General features: G+C 37.1%; 1 pseudogene; it reads right to left on the bottom strand.

Annotated features, from left to right (window-relative positions):
* Positions 1 to 4,126: 4,126 nt before the first annotated feature.
* On the bottom strand, positions 4,127 to 11,714 carry LOC123385911 (annotated as a pseudogene).
* Between the last annotated feature and the right edge of the window lie 4,021 nt (positions 11,715 to 15,735).

Genomic DNA, 15,735 nt, shown 5'->3' with positions numbered 1-15,735 from the left:
TTAAGTAATCTCTATGCCCAACGTGGGGCTCAAACTCACAACCCCAAGATGGAGAGTCACATGCTGTACCAACTGAGCCAGCCAGGTGCCCCTGGAATGTGAGTTTTCAATGCTCCTTTTAGGTATTTGCTTACATTCCACTGATGTTTCAGGCCCTGGCTGAAATGTCGCTTCTGTAAGAATGACCTCTCTGATTCCTCAGATTAGTTAGTCCCCCCACTGTATCCTACCACTGCACTTTGTTCTTATCATTATGACACTTATCTCTGCTATAATCAAATAATTAATAAGCACAATTGTTCATGTAACTCTGTCTCTCCCACTAGACTACCAGGCGAGAGACTATGTCTTTAGCTGCAATACCCTCAGCACCTAGCTCTGTGGCTAGAACACAGTCACATATTTATTGAACTGAATGAATAAATGAATGAGTAAATAAATGAACAAAATATTTTTCCAGCTCTTTTCTGTAACCACTTTCTGCTTTCTGGCATTCAACTTCATATTAATTGCTTACCAACCTCTTGATAACATAGATTAAAAATATGTATTATGAGGGGCGCCTGAGTGGCCCAGTTGGTTGAGCTTCCAACTCTTGGTTTTGGCTCCGGTCATGATCCCAGGATTGTGGGATCAAGCCCTGCATTGGGCTCCACGCTGGGCATGGAGCCTGCTTAAGATTCTCTCTCTCTCTCTCTCTCTCTCTCTCTCTCTCTCTCTCTCCCACTTCCCCTTCCCTGCTCTCGCTCTCTCAAAAAAAAAAAATGTATACATGTTGGGCACCTGCTAGTTATTATTGGATATAAATGGTTCTTCACATTTTTCAGTGCTTTTCAAACCTTAAGGTGGGGTGGTTGCGGTTGTTGCTTTCATACTAGATTTAAGGGACAAGAGACTCAGCAAATGATTTGCCCAACCAAGTTCACAAAATCTAGAAACATAACTGTGCTTCTCACAGTACCCACTGACCTTCTGGGATGCACAGGTCTTTTGTTCCCACGAGCACCAGCCCCCACTCTGAAGCCTTTCCTCTAAAGAACTTCTGTTCCCCCCTTTATTTAGAGGTTCATAGCCAGTGAATGTGATCAACACTGTTTAAACTTATTTCAGATAAATTTTGCATTTTAATAGAGGCCCTTGAGATGATTGTAGGTGATGTAAGAATCTTTTAGCAGTTACAAATCTAATGTGAATTAGAAAAAAAATTATAGACACCAAGTCCACAATTTCATAGATATTATTGCTTTGGATAATGCTAAGCATAAAGCAAAGTCAATTTAAAGGAAAATGTCAAATAAATAGAAGGAAAAGGTAAGTCACTGATCTAGCAAATATTGGGAGAGCACTACAAAAATATCTGAGTATAGAAAACACAATTTTATTCATTAAAAAAATTTTTTAATGTTTAATTTTGAGAGACAGAGCATGAGCAGTGGAAGGACAGACAGAGAGAGGGAGACACAGAATCCAAAGCAGGCTCCAGGCTCTGATCTGTCAGCACAGAGACCAATGCAGGGCTTGAACCCACAAATTGCGAGGTCATGACCTGAGCCGAAGTTGGATGCCCAACCCACTGAGCCACTCAGATGCCCCTAGAAAACACAATTTTAATCCCAAGGACTGAAGAACCAGAAACATAATAGGCACATGGTAAATGTCCATCCATCCATTTTTAAAAAAAATTTTTTTATGAATATTAGGGTTAGGAAAGAAAGATTTTGAGCTGGGAAGTCTCTACAAAGTTCTCAAATCACCACTGCTCCAATCATCATGGAGCAAAGCATATAGACCATTAGGTTTTATTTATTTTCCTTTGGAGGTTCAACAGAGATAAAATTCTCTCATCTATGTGTTTTCTCCTAGCAACATCTGGGTCCATTTGGTAGATATTTTGACTGCCACATCATCTAAATGTATTAGCTGCACAAATGCCCCAGAAAGACAAAGATGCCATGAATGACCACAAACGACTCTTATAGCTGGATTCTAGGCCCTGGACACTTTGAGGGTTGTGGGGAGAAGAAACCCAAAAAAGTTTGGATGCTTTCCTGTCATGGTGAAGGAGGAAAATGACATAGGCAAGAATATACTCTAGAAACCTTGCAAACATTTCTAACATTGACATTTGATTGACTATTAAGAGGAAAGCAAGTATGTAGACATGCATATTTGAGAAGAAAGCACAACACAGGTCTCACATCTGATTCTGGATATTAGCTCAAGTTTCTAAGTTTCAGTCTTGGCTACACCATGGAAAATCCATCCTTCCTTTTCAGTAAGCATTTCCTCCAGTTTACCATTGCTTCTTGATGAAGATGGATGGATCTGCATCTGGCATTCTAATTAGATTAGAGAATAATGACCAGGAAGATCTTGGGGAGGAGAGGATAATTGATTACTCACATTACTTCCACCCTAAGTGCTCAGAAGTAAACTGTCTAATTCCCCCTAGAATTCACTTATCACACTCAGAAAACACAAGTTGAAAACAAGGACAACTTCCATGCTGTGGCCCTGTTACAACAGGTCATGGTAGGAGCCCTTCAATATTTCCAGCCATGCCCCTTAACATGTTATTTGCAGGAAAAGGGGATAGTTGTAGTTGCTATCATTTATTACAAGGTGACACATGCTGGACAATTTTCACTCTCTAAATAAGCCTTGTGAGGTAGGTGGATTATTCCTGTTATACAGAAAGAACAAACAGAAAATGCAGAAAATAAGTTGAGCAAAGTCACACAGTTGATACATTATGGAATAAGAATTTGAACTCAAGTCTAGCTCTAAACCCATGTTAGTCATCAGTATGTTGCCTTTGAAATGACCACTTCCTAGTCAGTCCACACAATATCCTGCAACTACAGCTGGAGCATTACAGTACCTAGAAACAACTTGCAAGTAATAAGTGATAATAATAACTTTATTCATTTCAGAGCCAGATCCCAAATTAACTAACAGCGGGCCTTGGTCACTAAACGTCGGGGGCCAGAGTCCCAGCATGACAGGCTGAGGCGTCCTCGTTTGCACATTTCTGCATCTCCTAGGACCAGGCCCTCAAGTGCTAGTAGACTGTGCTGCCCTTTGGGGTGAAGCAGATGGCCCCTGACATTCTGAGAGTTAAATGGGCCAATGGATTTGCTTCCTTCCATTTCATCAACCAGCCTGCTGCTTGGTTTTGGGGACAAAGAGGTAGTTTGTTGAGATGGAAAGAGAAATGGCCACACAATGACTGGACCATTTATTTGGAGGAGAACTTTGGGCAGACCACTTAACAGCACTACCCTCGGTTTCCTCATCTGTAAAATAGGACTGACACAGTGTACCTAACTCAAACATAGGATTAGATGTGAATATGTGTGAGATGCACAGTATAGCACAAACTGGCAGAGAGAACAGAAAAGAAGAAATTAACATTCATCTGGCCCTCTTGACATGCTAACCTCCTGTATACCACATATATATAATATGACTTGTATACATGGCTTTGTTTATTTCTGGCAGCAGTTTGGCCAGGTAGGCATTGTCACTCCCTTCTGAAATGAGAAAACAGGACACAGCAAAGTTAATTAACCTAACCATGGCCCATAGCTCCACAGCTGGCTTGTAAGAGATTTGGATTAGAATTAAGAGGAATTTGACTTGATTTCCAGAGTTCCACACTGTCTCTCAATATTAATACTGGAGACACTGCTTTGTAAAGTGATGAGCTTCCTCTCACTGGAAATAATCAAATAAACATTACTGGGTATAACAATGGGACAGATTAGCTAGCCAGTGCCCTTAAATTCTAGAATTTGTCGGGGCGCCTGGGTGGCGCAGTCGGTTAAGCGTCGGACTTCAGCCAGGTCACGATTTCGCGGTCCGTGAGTTTGAGCCCCGCGTCAGGCTCTGGGCTGATGGCTCAGAGCCTGGAGCCTGCTTCCGATTCTGTGTCTCCCTCTCTCTCTGCCCCTCCCCCGTTCATGCTCTGTCTCTCTCTGTCCCAAAAATAAATAAAAACGTTGAAAAAAAAATTAAAAAAAAAATTCTAGAATTTGTAATTCTATAGGTCTAACTTTCACTCATTTATCAATCCATTCATATCCATTATTAAATGCATATTTATTGAGAACCTACCATGTGCCAGAACTGCTCTGGGTGCCAAAGTGATAAAACAATCAACAAGAAAGAAAATTAACAGGGGCGCCTGGGTGCCTCAGTTGGTTGGGCATCTGACTTCGGCTCAGGTCATGATGAACGGGCTCACATGATAATGAGTTCCTGAGAGGCTGGGGTGGGTGAAGGGACATGGGGAAAGGCTCCTTTAGATGGGGGGGGGGGGGTGTCAAGGAAGCCTCTGTGTGAAGGGGGTATCTGAACTAAGGCCTGAAGATGAGAAAGAATCAGCCATGTGGAAACAGCAGGGAAGAGCACTCCAAGCAGAAAGAACAATAAATGCAAAGGTTTGGAGGCAGGAACAAACTTGCAAATTAGGGGAACGGAAAGAAGGAGACTAGTGTGCCTGGTATGTGCTGAGCTCAGAGGGGAAGGGAAACACACCAGGAGCTGGGAGAGGCAGGCAGCAGCCTGGCCACATGGGGCCACAAGTTCTGAATTTTATTCTAGTTGTCCTGGGAATCTCGCAAAAGAATCAAAAAAAGGCCTTCCATTTGTCCCCACCCCCAGGGAGTCATATAAACTCCCTGCAAGTCCGCGTTTGCATTTCTCCATAGAATGGAGGAAGGGCAGCACAATGAATTACCTAGGTCTTTATGGATTGGGACTGCATCTGACAGAGACCAATCCATTCACATCTGGGCAAGAAAGTAAATTCTCTCTGGCAGGCACTAGCAGCATCACTGAGAAACCCCCAGGCTGCAGATGAGAAGTTTCCTTATTTGTCACAGGCTGAAAAAGTATTTGCCCACAAGGCTACTAATCCTGGACTGTCCTTATGCCCAGTCAGACGTTAGCACTCACAGGTTCCCAAGCCCATGATGACACCCGGGCAAATTTTATTTGCACACAAGCATATCATCACCTCCTCCAAACATTTCTCCTCTTAGCATATGGGAAGAACAAACATCAGAATCTCATAGTTGTGGTATAAACTGGATTTGGACTCAGATAGATGGGTAAGTTAGAATTCTACACTTCACATGAAGGGAGTTAACTAAACCCTTTGAGCTTGGTTTCCTTATCTACAGAACAGTGGTAGAAAAACAAATCCCACACGATTGTTGTCGAATAAAAAACAATGATGACAATTGTGAAAGCACCCTACATAGTGTCTATCATATATTACATGCTCAAAGATGTATATTTTAAAAAATTGCAACAGCTAAACCTTGCCACATAAACCTAGGATCAGATACAAAACACCACTTGGGAATTTTTGTAAGCCATCTGCATCTTGTATCTGTGTAATAAGAAAAAGGAAGAATGAGAACAAATCCAAATGCAAAACATTACTTCAAAATACAAATATCTTCAGTATCAAGAAAATGTAAAATTTAAATATTAGAATCAGCTAAAATGGGTGATAGTAAAATGAATAATAAATGCAGGTAAAAATTTACAGTTCTGCTTTATGCATACAAGGGGAATAATTAACTAATCTCAAAACATGTAAATGAGGGCTTAGAAGCATTTTCAAAACACCACATCCAATTCCAGTTACATATGCGGAATTTGCTACATTATAATAATTAGGGTTTTTTTTTTACAAAAGATTTATTTATTTTGAATAGAAGTATTAAATATTATACTAATTACTGGTTATTTTACTTTGTACCCAGGGAAAAGAAATGAATATTCATTAGCTCCTTAAGCTACTGATCCTCCACCGACTAGACAGATTTCAACATCACCATGAAGCTGTGGGTGGGTGGAAAATGCTCCCTGTAAAACCAGGCTCTCGCTACAAATCACAGCCCAATGTATTCAGCTAATGTGCACATGCTAGAATCCCCAAGTGAATTCTGCTAACATTGTACCCCTGGAGTCCCCAGCTGAGTAGCCAATAAGCGAGAATAACTGTTCAATCAAGAGTAAGTGTTAAATTGATCATAAGACAACAGAATTATTCTGTCTACACAATCCAGTGATCTTGAACAAAACAATTCCTAAAATACTAAATGTGGTTCCAGACAATAAAACTAACATTGCCATCTATCCAAAACATGCCTAGTTCATTCCAAAAGAATTTTCAATATACATATTTCAACCATTTTCCAACTTGGCTTTTGATCCTACTCTAAGGAAAATACCCCTGAAGGACCAAGCTTCAGATTTTAATTTATGAGGTATTTTTGCTGTAGCTCAACAGGCAAACACGTTCTCTGGTGAAAGGGAGAAAAACCATGCAGTACATGTCTCAAGACTAGTCTGGTTAATTTTTTTTTTTCTATGTACCAGTCATCTTTTATTGGGTGTTAATTCTCAATGACAATACAAAAGGATTCAAGGGTGTCAGGCAAAGGTCATGGTGAGGAATGCAGAGTGTGTCCTTCACACTGGGCCCTCTTCAGTGGTACCTGCACAGCCGCTCACGTTTCAGCTCCTTGTAAGAAAGGCAGTAGTTGAAAAGCATGTGAACTGCCAGCACCATAGAAATACCCATGACGCTCTCTTTTTTCACATTGACGTAACTGTTTTAACACAGGTAGTAACCTTTTTGAAACACTCCAGCAATGCATTTAGGAGTGATATCCCACCTCAGTATCCAGCTTGGCAGCTCTCCTAGTTTGACAAACCATGAGCTGCTTCTCCTTCGCTGGTATGACTGATGGCATCTTGGAGTCCTGAGTGTCTGCGGTGAGTCAGGTTAACTTTTAATTTTTGTTCAGTTTAAGGTACCTCTCTGTGTTGGAGTTCTCATGCGTCTTGATTTTTATTTTTTGGTTTGTTAAACAGTTTGTGAACCAATTTATTGCGCAAGCAACTCACTACCACAGAGGAGAGTGGCTGTGGCTCTGGGGTAACGTGACCTTACAGAAAAGGGCGTTAAGTTTCCTTCTTAGCCTTGCCTATTATGTTGACCTACAGCCCCAATGGGGCAAGCTGGGCAGACTGTTAATTACACCAGACTAAAGTATGTAAATCACAACAGCTTGATAGAGTTAGCTTTCAAGAAAGTAAAAATTCCTCACCATCTAACAGAGTACAGAGTGTGTCTTGGGGCGCCTGGGTGGCTCAGTCAGTTAAGCGTCCAACTCTTGATTTTGGCTCAAATCATGATCTCAGTTTGTGAGCCAGCTTGGGACTCTCTCTCTACCTCTCTCTCTTCTCCTCCTGGGTTGCACTCTGCCTCTCTCTCTCTCAAAATAAATAAATAAGCATTAAAAAGAAAAAAAAAGAGGGTGTGTCTCTATAGGAAATTTCACATTTCTAGGTGTGAGGACAGAAGAGGACTCATTCAACAAATATTTATTGAATAACAAGTACGTGCTGTACTCTCTTACTACTTTAAGTTTGGTTCCTGGACAAGTCACATCCACGTAACTTGGGAGATTCTTAGAAATGCAGGTTCAAGGGTCTACCCCAGGCCTACTGAATCAGCATCCCAAGGTGATTCCTACATTAAAGTTTGAGAAACACTGCTAGACACCCTGTTAGGTGATCGACTTCTACCAGTGATCTCCACTTAATGTGTTATAAAAGTCCAGGTCATACAGCTGCCAAAATTTGCTTATGTTACAACTTAAGATCTAACTCTAACGCACTGTTAGGAGCACGGCATAAGTATTTACAGTGATATGAAGTAAGCAAGGGTCTTTTATAAAATCTCAAATGCAAGCCAAAAATGAGCCTCACTTCAAGGTAAACAAGGATGCTTCAACCTACCTGGTAGAGGTAGACCAAGAAGCTCCCATTTCTAAATTCAGGTTGGAAAAGTTTCCCATAGAGAAACTCTAGACACTAGGAAGACCTAGGAAATAAAGGCTGGTCTCATCTGGTTTCCAGCTGGCAATGAGAAAAGGCTAGAAGGAAAATTATCCAATTCATTTAGCCAGCTAATTTATTTAGGTCTTTCACTAGTCCATGGCCCTTGCATGGGAGAAATCACATGAGGTAGATAAACATCAGGGAGGGATGTCTCCACTGATTTCATTGGACAGTTGTGTTACATTTTATCTTCATTTTCTGCTCCAGTAGATGCTGGTAATACTTCTTGACAGGTTGTGTAGAGCCACAGATTTTCCAAAGCCAAATGGAACTGACTTTAAAGATATTGTAGAAATTAATGACCCATGAGAGTTTTCTATGGACTTATATCTACTCTCCCTGGAGCTTCCTCCATGTCAATCTTTATCAACTTGTCTATTTCCCAGCATCTTACTTTTACATTTTTCTTTTAATTTTTAATTACAAAAGCATTGTATAAATTCATGCTTTAGAAAAAAATTCAACTAATACAAAAATATTATAGTGAAGTGAAAAACCTGTTTTATTCCTCTACCCAAAGGTAATTACTATTAACATTAGAATGCATTTTTCCAGACCTTATTCAAATTTACACTGTACATGCATATATCCACATGTAGTTGTTTTACATACTTGGACTATACTATATTATTATTATGCAATTTTTTTTGCTTACTTCCTTCTTTCACTTTATCTTGGAGATGGTTCTCTTTTTCTCTCACCATATATTAAACACATACAATTTCTACACATATACATTTTTCTATACATAAACATTTTTCTATACATATAATTTCTAAAGAGTTGCATAACGTTCCATAAACTAGATTTATCCTGATTAATTTAATCATTCCCCTATTGACAAAGATTTAAATTCATTCTGATGAGTTTTTAAACAACTATAACAAATATAAATGGATAAAAATAAAGAATTATAACAAATTTCCCAGATGGTCAGATACAAGAGCAATATATGAAAATCAAGAGCTTTTTCATATATTACTAATAACTAATCAAAACCTAATTTTTAAAAAGCCCATTCACAGTAATAGAAGCACGCAAGGACAATATGAAAAAAAAATCTATAAAATGTACTGACAGTTATAAAAGACCAGAATAGTAGAGATATATACCTTATTCTTAAATGAGAAAATACAATGTATTAAGCCTATCAATTATCTCAATAATTATCTTTACAAAAATCAATGTTTCCCAAACAAATGGCAGTGGATAGTTTATACACCTTGACAAACTGGCTGTAAAGTTATTCTAGAACAGGAATCGTAAGAAACAGCCAAGTATATTTCGGGAGGAGAAAGAAGACACAGTTAAGACACCCCCAATTTTGATGAGTGGATTTGTTTTAACTCTACTATCACCACACTTTGCCCAGTGCCAGCAGAATAAGCATGTTGTTGAACTGGAGCTCCCACGGAGACAAAGAGGGAAAAAGGGAGGGAGGAAGGGAGGGAGGGAGGGAGAGAGGGAGAGAGAGAGAGAGACAGAGAGAGACAGAGAGGGAGGGAGAAAGAAAGAATGTATCAAAATACAATTTAAGATAAATTTAAAAATCAAACTTTCAGAACACTACCACTAAAGTCAATATATTCTTTGAGACCAACTGCCAATTATAGCAAAATATAGTAAAAGTTTAGGAGTTATTTGAAAAGAACAGAGATTCTATTTGTTGGCTAAAAAAATAATACATATATTCATACTCAAGTTTGTTAATTACTTGAAAAAAGTACACCTTTTTGAATCTACATGATAGGTTGATTCCTGAAGATGTGAGCACTTGAGTCTTTCTTCAGTTTAGAGTAATTTTATTTTATTATAGCTATGATTAATTCTCCCTTTTTACTCACTCTGTTTTCATCATCTCTGTTGTGATTATTGCTCCTCCTCCTCCTTTCCTTCCTCCTTCCTCCATTCTCTCTCTCTCTCCCTTGCTCTTGGTAAATTATTTTGAAACAAATCCCAGACCTCATGTCATTTCAGCTCTACATACTTGAGTACGCATCTCCAGAAATACGGCATTCTCTTACATAGCCATATTACCATTTTTATACACGTGAGTAAATGTAAAATTTTCATGATATTACCGAAGACTCAAGCATGTTCAGATTTCTCTAGTTTTAAAATACGTTTGTGGGAGCACCTGGGTGGCTCAGTCGGTTAAGCATCCAACTTCAGCTTAGGTCATGATCTCACAATTTATGGGTTTGAGCCCCACATCAGCTCTGTGCTAACAACTCAGAGTCTGGAGCCTGTTTCAGATTCTGTGTCTCCCTCTCTCTGCCCCTCCTCAGCTCATACTCTCTTTCTTGCTCTCAAAAAATAAAATAAATATTAAAAAAATGTTTTTGCTTTTGGTTTTATGGGATCCAAACAAGGTCCACACATATTTAGTTATCTAAAGTCTCAGTGTAGAATTGTCTCTCTGGCTTCCCCTTTATTATTATTATTTTCAGGTAACTGACTTGTGAAGAAACCAAGTGCATTTGTCCTACAGAAGATTCAACATTTGGGATTTGTCTACTTCCCTGTAGTGTCAACTGATTGTTCAATTCATCCCCCATGTTCCCTCCATTTGGAAGTTAACTTTAAAGGTTTGATTAGATTCAGGTTAAATTCTTTGGCAAGAATACTTTATAGTCATAACCTGTACTTCATAATTATATCATATCAAGAGGCATGCACAGCCTGATGCTAAGATTGATCAGTGGGGTTGGGACATGATCATCTGCTTCCTTCACTGTGAAGTTTCCAACAAAATTTCACCCAATGGTTTTATCCATTGATGATTATTGCCCAAATCTATTACTCATTAGAGGTTAAAAATGGTGAGTTTCTAATTCTATTATTTCTTATACTTTCATTATAACAAAAACCCTTTACTCATCCCCTAAGACTATTTGATTACCCTAATACACTGTTCATACATAAAAGACAAGATAAATGTTTAATCTTTCCTTATGATTGACACCTTATAGAGTAAGAAGCTATTGTCCTAATAACTTTCAGTAATGCCTACTGAGTTGTTTTTGTTGGTTTTCTTTTTCTTTTTTCTTTTTTTTTTTTTTTTTTTGGTTGGGTATCATTATGGAATCTATGCAATCAATGTTTTCCATTCAATAGAGAGCACTATTTTTGATGTCAAAATCTTCCCGTCCTTAGCCAAGGAAGCTTCTTCATGTTTGTTCCTGTTCCCTTTGACATGACCCATTAGTCTTTGATAACACCCTTGTATTCAGGCACAAGATGTTCGAGACATGTTATAAATTTCTTATCCCACACCTGGAATCAATCATTCCTCCAAGGAGTCCTGATTCCTTATGGTATTTAAAAGCCACAATTTGAGAACAAGATGTTGTGATTGGGCTTCATAGCTTTCTCATACTTTTTCACTAAACAAAGCTAGGAAAATTTGATTTTTAAAAAAGAAAACAAAATAATGAGTCTATACTGATATTTCAAATGTAATGATACAAGATATTATGTATGGCTATCATCAAAAAGACAAGAAATTAACAAGTGTTGGTGAGGATGTGGAAAAAAGGGAAGACTTCTGCACTACTGATGGGAATATATATCGGTGCAGCCACAAATGAAAAACACTTAAAAAAAAGAACTACCAAACAAGTTAAAACAGAACTACCAAATGACCCAACAATTCCGCTTCTGCATATATATCCAAAGGAAAGGAAATCAATGTCTCAAAGAGATATATGCATCCCCTTCTTCACTACAGCATTATTTACAATGGCTAAGACATGGAAGCAACCTAAATGTCCATTGACAGATGAATGGATAAAGGAAATGTGGTATGTATATACAGTGGAATATTATTCAACCATAAAGAAGAAGAATATAATGCTATTTTTAAACAATAGGATGGACTTTGAGGGTCTTTTACTAAATTAAATAAGTCAAAGAAAACAAGTGCGGTCTTGTATGTGAAATCTAAAAATCCTGAACTCATATGTACAGAGAACAACATGGTGGTTGCCAGAAGTGTGGGGTGGAAAAGGGGTAAGAGTGGTCATAAGGTAAAAATTTCCACTTATAAGATAAATAAGTTCTGTAGATGTAATACACAGCATTGTGACTATAGTTAAAAATACTGTATTGTATATTTGAAAGATGCTAAGAGAGATCTTAAAAGTTCTCAACATAAGAAAAAAATTGTAACTATGTGAGGTGATGGATGCTAATTAACCTTATTGTGATAAATATATATATAATCATTTTGTATACCTTAAACTAATACATTGTTATCTGTCAATTATTTCTCAATTATATCTCAAACTGGGAAAAAAAGATATGTAACTTCTTTGATGTTTTATTTCTTTTCTCTTATATCAGAAATCTGAGTTTCTAGTAACATTAACATATTTAGTTACATTATTCTATTGTTTCTCTGACGACATATGATATGGAGTATCTTTTCATATACTTATTTGCCATCTGTATATCCTCTTTGGTGAGGTGTCTGTTAAGGTCCGTGGCCTGGTTTTTAATCAAGTTACTTGCTTACTGTTGCTATTCCAGGTAACAGTCCTTTATCAAATATGTCTTTTGCAAATGTATTCTTCCAGTTTGAGGCCTCTGTTTTAATTCTCTTGACACTTTGATTCACAGAGCAGAAATTTTTAATTTTAATGAAGTTTGGCTTATCAATTTTTTTTTGCATGGGTGGTGCTTTCAGTATAACATATAAAAAGTCACTATCATACCCAAAGTCATCTAGGTTTTTTCCTATATTATCTTCTAGGATAGATCTAGACCTAGCATCATCTAGATCTACAATCCAGTTTGAGTCCATTTTTGTAAAGTGCATAAGGTCTGTGTCTAGATTCTTTTTTTTTTTTTTTTTTTTTTTTTTTTTGGCATGTGGACATACAGCTTGATCTAGCACCATTTATTGAAGAAACTATCTTTGCTCCATTTTATTGCCTTTGCTCCTTTGTCAAAGGTCAACTATGTTTACAGGGGTCTATTTCTGGACTCTGTTTTGTTCCATTAATCTATTTGTTCTTTCATCAGTACCATCTTGTCTTGGTTACTGTAGATTTATAGTAAGTCTTGAAGTCAAGAGTATCAGTCTTTCAACTTTACTGTTCTCCTTTAATATTGTGTTGGCTGTTCTGGGCCTTTTGCCTCTCTACGTAAACTTTAGAATCAGACTGTCAGTATCTACAACATAACTTGCTGGTATTTTGATTGGGATTGCATTAAACCTATTGATTGAGTTAGGAAAAACTGACAACTTGACAATATCGAATCTTCCTATCTATGACGATGGAATATGTCTCCATTTACTTTGTCTTTTTCATTTCATTCATCAGAGTTTTATAGTTTTCCTCATATAGATCTTGTACATATTTTGTTAGATTTATACTTAGGTATTTCATTTTGGGGGTGGTAATGTAAATGGTATTGTGTTTTCAGTTTCAAATCCCATGTGTTCATTGCTAGGATATAATAAAATTATTGACTTTTTTATATTAACCGTCTAACTTGCTAACTTGCTGTAATTGCTTATTCCAGTTTTTCTGTCAATTCTTTTGGTTTTTCTCCATAGACAACCAGGTCATCTGAGAACAAAGACGAGTCTACTTCTTCCTTTTTAATCTGTATACCTTTTATATCCTTGCCTTGCCTTACTATATTAGCTAGAACTTCCAGTGTGATGTTGAAAATGAATGGTGAGGGGAGGAATCTGTATCTTGTATCTGATCGTAGAGGGAAAGTTTTGAGTTTCTCACCATTAAGTATTGTCAGCTGCAGGTGTTTTGTAGATAGTCTTTATTAAGTTGAGAAAGTTCCCCTGTATTTCTAGTTGGCTGAGCTTTTACCATGAATGAGTGTTGGACAGTGTCAAATGCTTTTTCTGCATTTATTGATATGATGATGTGATTTTTCTTTTTTAACTTGCTGATGTGATGGACTATATTGATTTTCATAACAACTTTTCTACAAATTTTTAAAAATTTATTTTGAGACAGAGATAGGAAGCAAGTAGGGGAGGGGCAGAGAGAGAGGAAGAGAGGGAATCCCAAGCAGGCTCCATTCTGTCAGTACAGAGGTTGATGCAGGGCTCAAATACACGAACTATGAGATCATGACCAGAGCTGAAACCAAACATCAGATGCTCAACTGAGCCACCCAGGTGCCCTGATTAATCAATTTTCAAATACTGAACCAGCATTGCCTACCTGGAATAAATTTCACTTGATCATGGAGTGAAGTTATTTTCATACAGTTTTGGATTTGTTAACACTTTTTGAGAATTTTTGCATCCAAGTTTATAAAAAATATTTGCCTGCAGTTTTCTTTTACTGTAATGTTTTTCTATGGTGTTGATGTTAGGGTAATGCTGTCCTCGTAGAACAAGTTAGGAAGGATTCCCTCTGCTTCTATCTTCTAAAATACATTGTAGATGGACCTCTTCAGATTGTCTATTTCTTCTTGTATGACCTTTGGCAAATTGTGCCTTTCAAAGAATTTGTTCATTTCATCTAGGTTATCAAATTTGTGAACACAGAGTTGTTCACAGGATTCCTTTATTATCATTTTAATGTCCACAGGATCTGTAGCAATGTCCCATCTATTTCTGATATTAGTAATTTGCATCATTTTTTTTTTTTTTTTTTTTTTTTAGCCAGCTTAGCTAGAGGCTTATTTTTACTAGTCGTCACACAGAGCCAGCTTTTTGGTTCATTAATTCTATTAATTTCCTGTTTTCAATTTCACTGATTCCTTCTAATTCTTATTATTTATTTTCTTCTTACTTTGGATTTAATTTGCTCTTCTTTTTCTAGTTTTCAAAGGTGAAAGTTGAGATAATTAATTTCAGATCTTTCTTCTAATACATGCATTTAATACTATAAAATTTTCTCTCATCATTGCTCTTCACTACGCTGCACAAATTTTGATGTTTTTCATTTTCTATTAGTGCAAAAATATTTTTAAGTTTCTCTTGAGATTTCTGACTCGTGTACATTTTATTGAGCTTCTACCCTGTACTAGATACTAAGGATGCAAAGTTGAATAAAACATTCTTCCTCAAGGAGTTCTATCTTAGGAGAGTAGAAGGATATGGGAATCACTAATTATAATAAAATATGATAATAAATACATAATCAAGATAAGTATATATTATTCTGGGGAGAGAGGTGAAGGAAGATCAAATCTGCCCTAGGGAGTCAGGAAATGTTTCCTTAAGCTACTCTTACTCAAATGTAACCTTTTTTCCTACTTTCTTTGTTGCTTTCAGGATTTACTTCTTTATCAATTCTTCCCTAACATTTTTTATATTTAACAACTATATCAGTTGTCACAGTTTACTACAGTTTGTTTATAACTGTATCATCCACATGAACTTGTTAGTTTCTTGAAAGCATGGTACAGATCTTCATCATCTATTTCTGGCACCCAACAGTGTCCACAATACAATAAAGCTCAGTAAACTTCTTGTAAATAAGTGTATGCACATATGAAAGGATGAATAAGGTTATATATGACACCACTACAACTATTGTATTACTAAAGCTATATCATTATCAGAACGATAATTTGTGCAGATACTAGAGCCATAACATGGTAAGCATAAAAAAAGGTAACTTTAATTGAACACCTGGATGAATATCAATATTAAAATTTATATTATTTATTTTAAATAACACATTGTAGGCACTCATTTCTATGTATGTCTTATAGAAACATTTACCCCAATTTGAGCAAATACTTGTTTGCAAATGTTCTCTTATGCTAAAATTACTAAATAACTACTCGTTTGCTGTCTAAAGTTGTGGGATCACCTGGTTA

The sequence above is a fragment of the Felis catus genome, chromosome B3 (assembly GCF_018350175.1).
Source record: "Felis catus isolate Fca126 chromosome B3, F.catus_Fca126_mat1.0, whole genome shotgun sequence".
Lineage (NCBI taxonomy): Eukaryota > Metazoa > Chordata > Mammalia > Carnivora > Felidae > Felis > Felis catus.
Note: the sequence above shows the minus strand (reverse complement) of the source record. Positions and strands in the feature narration are given on the sequence as shown.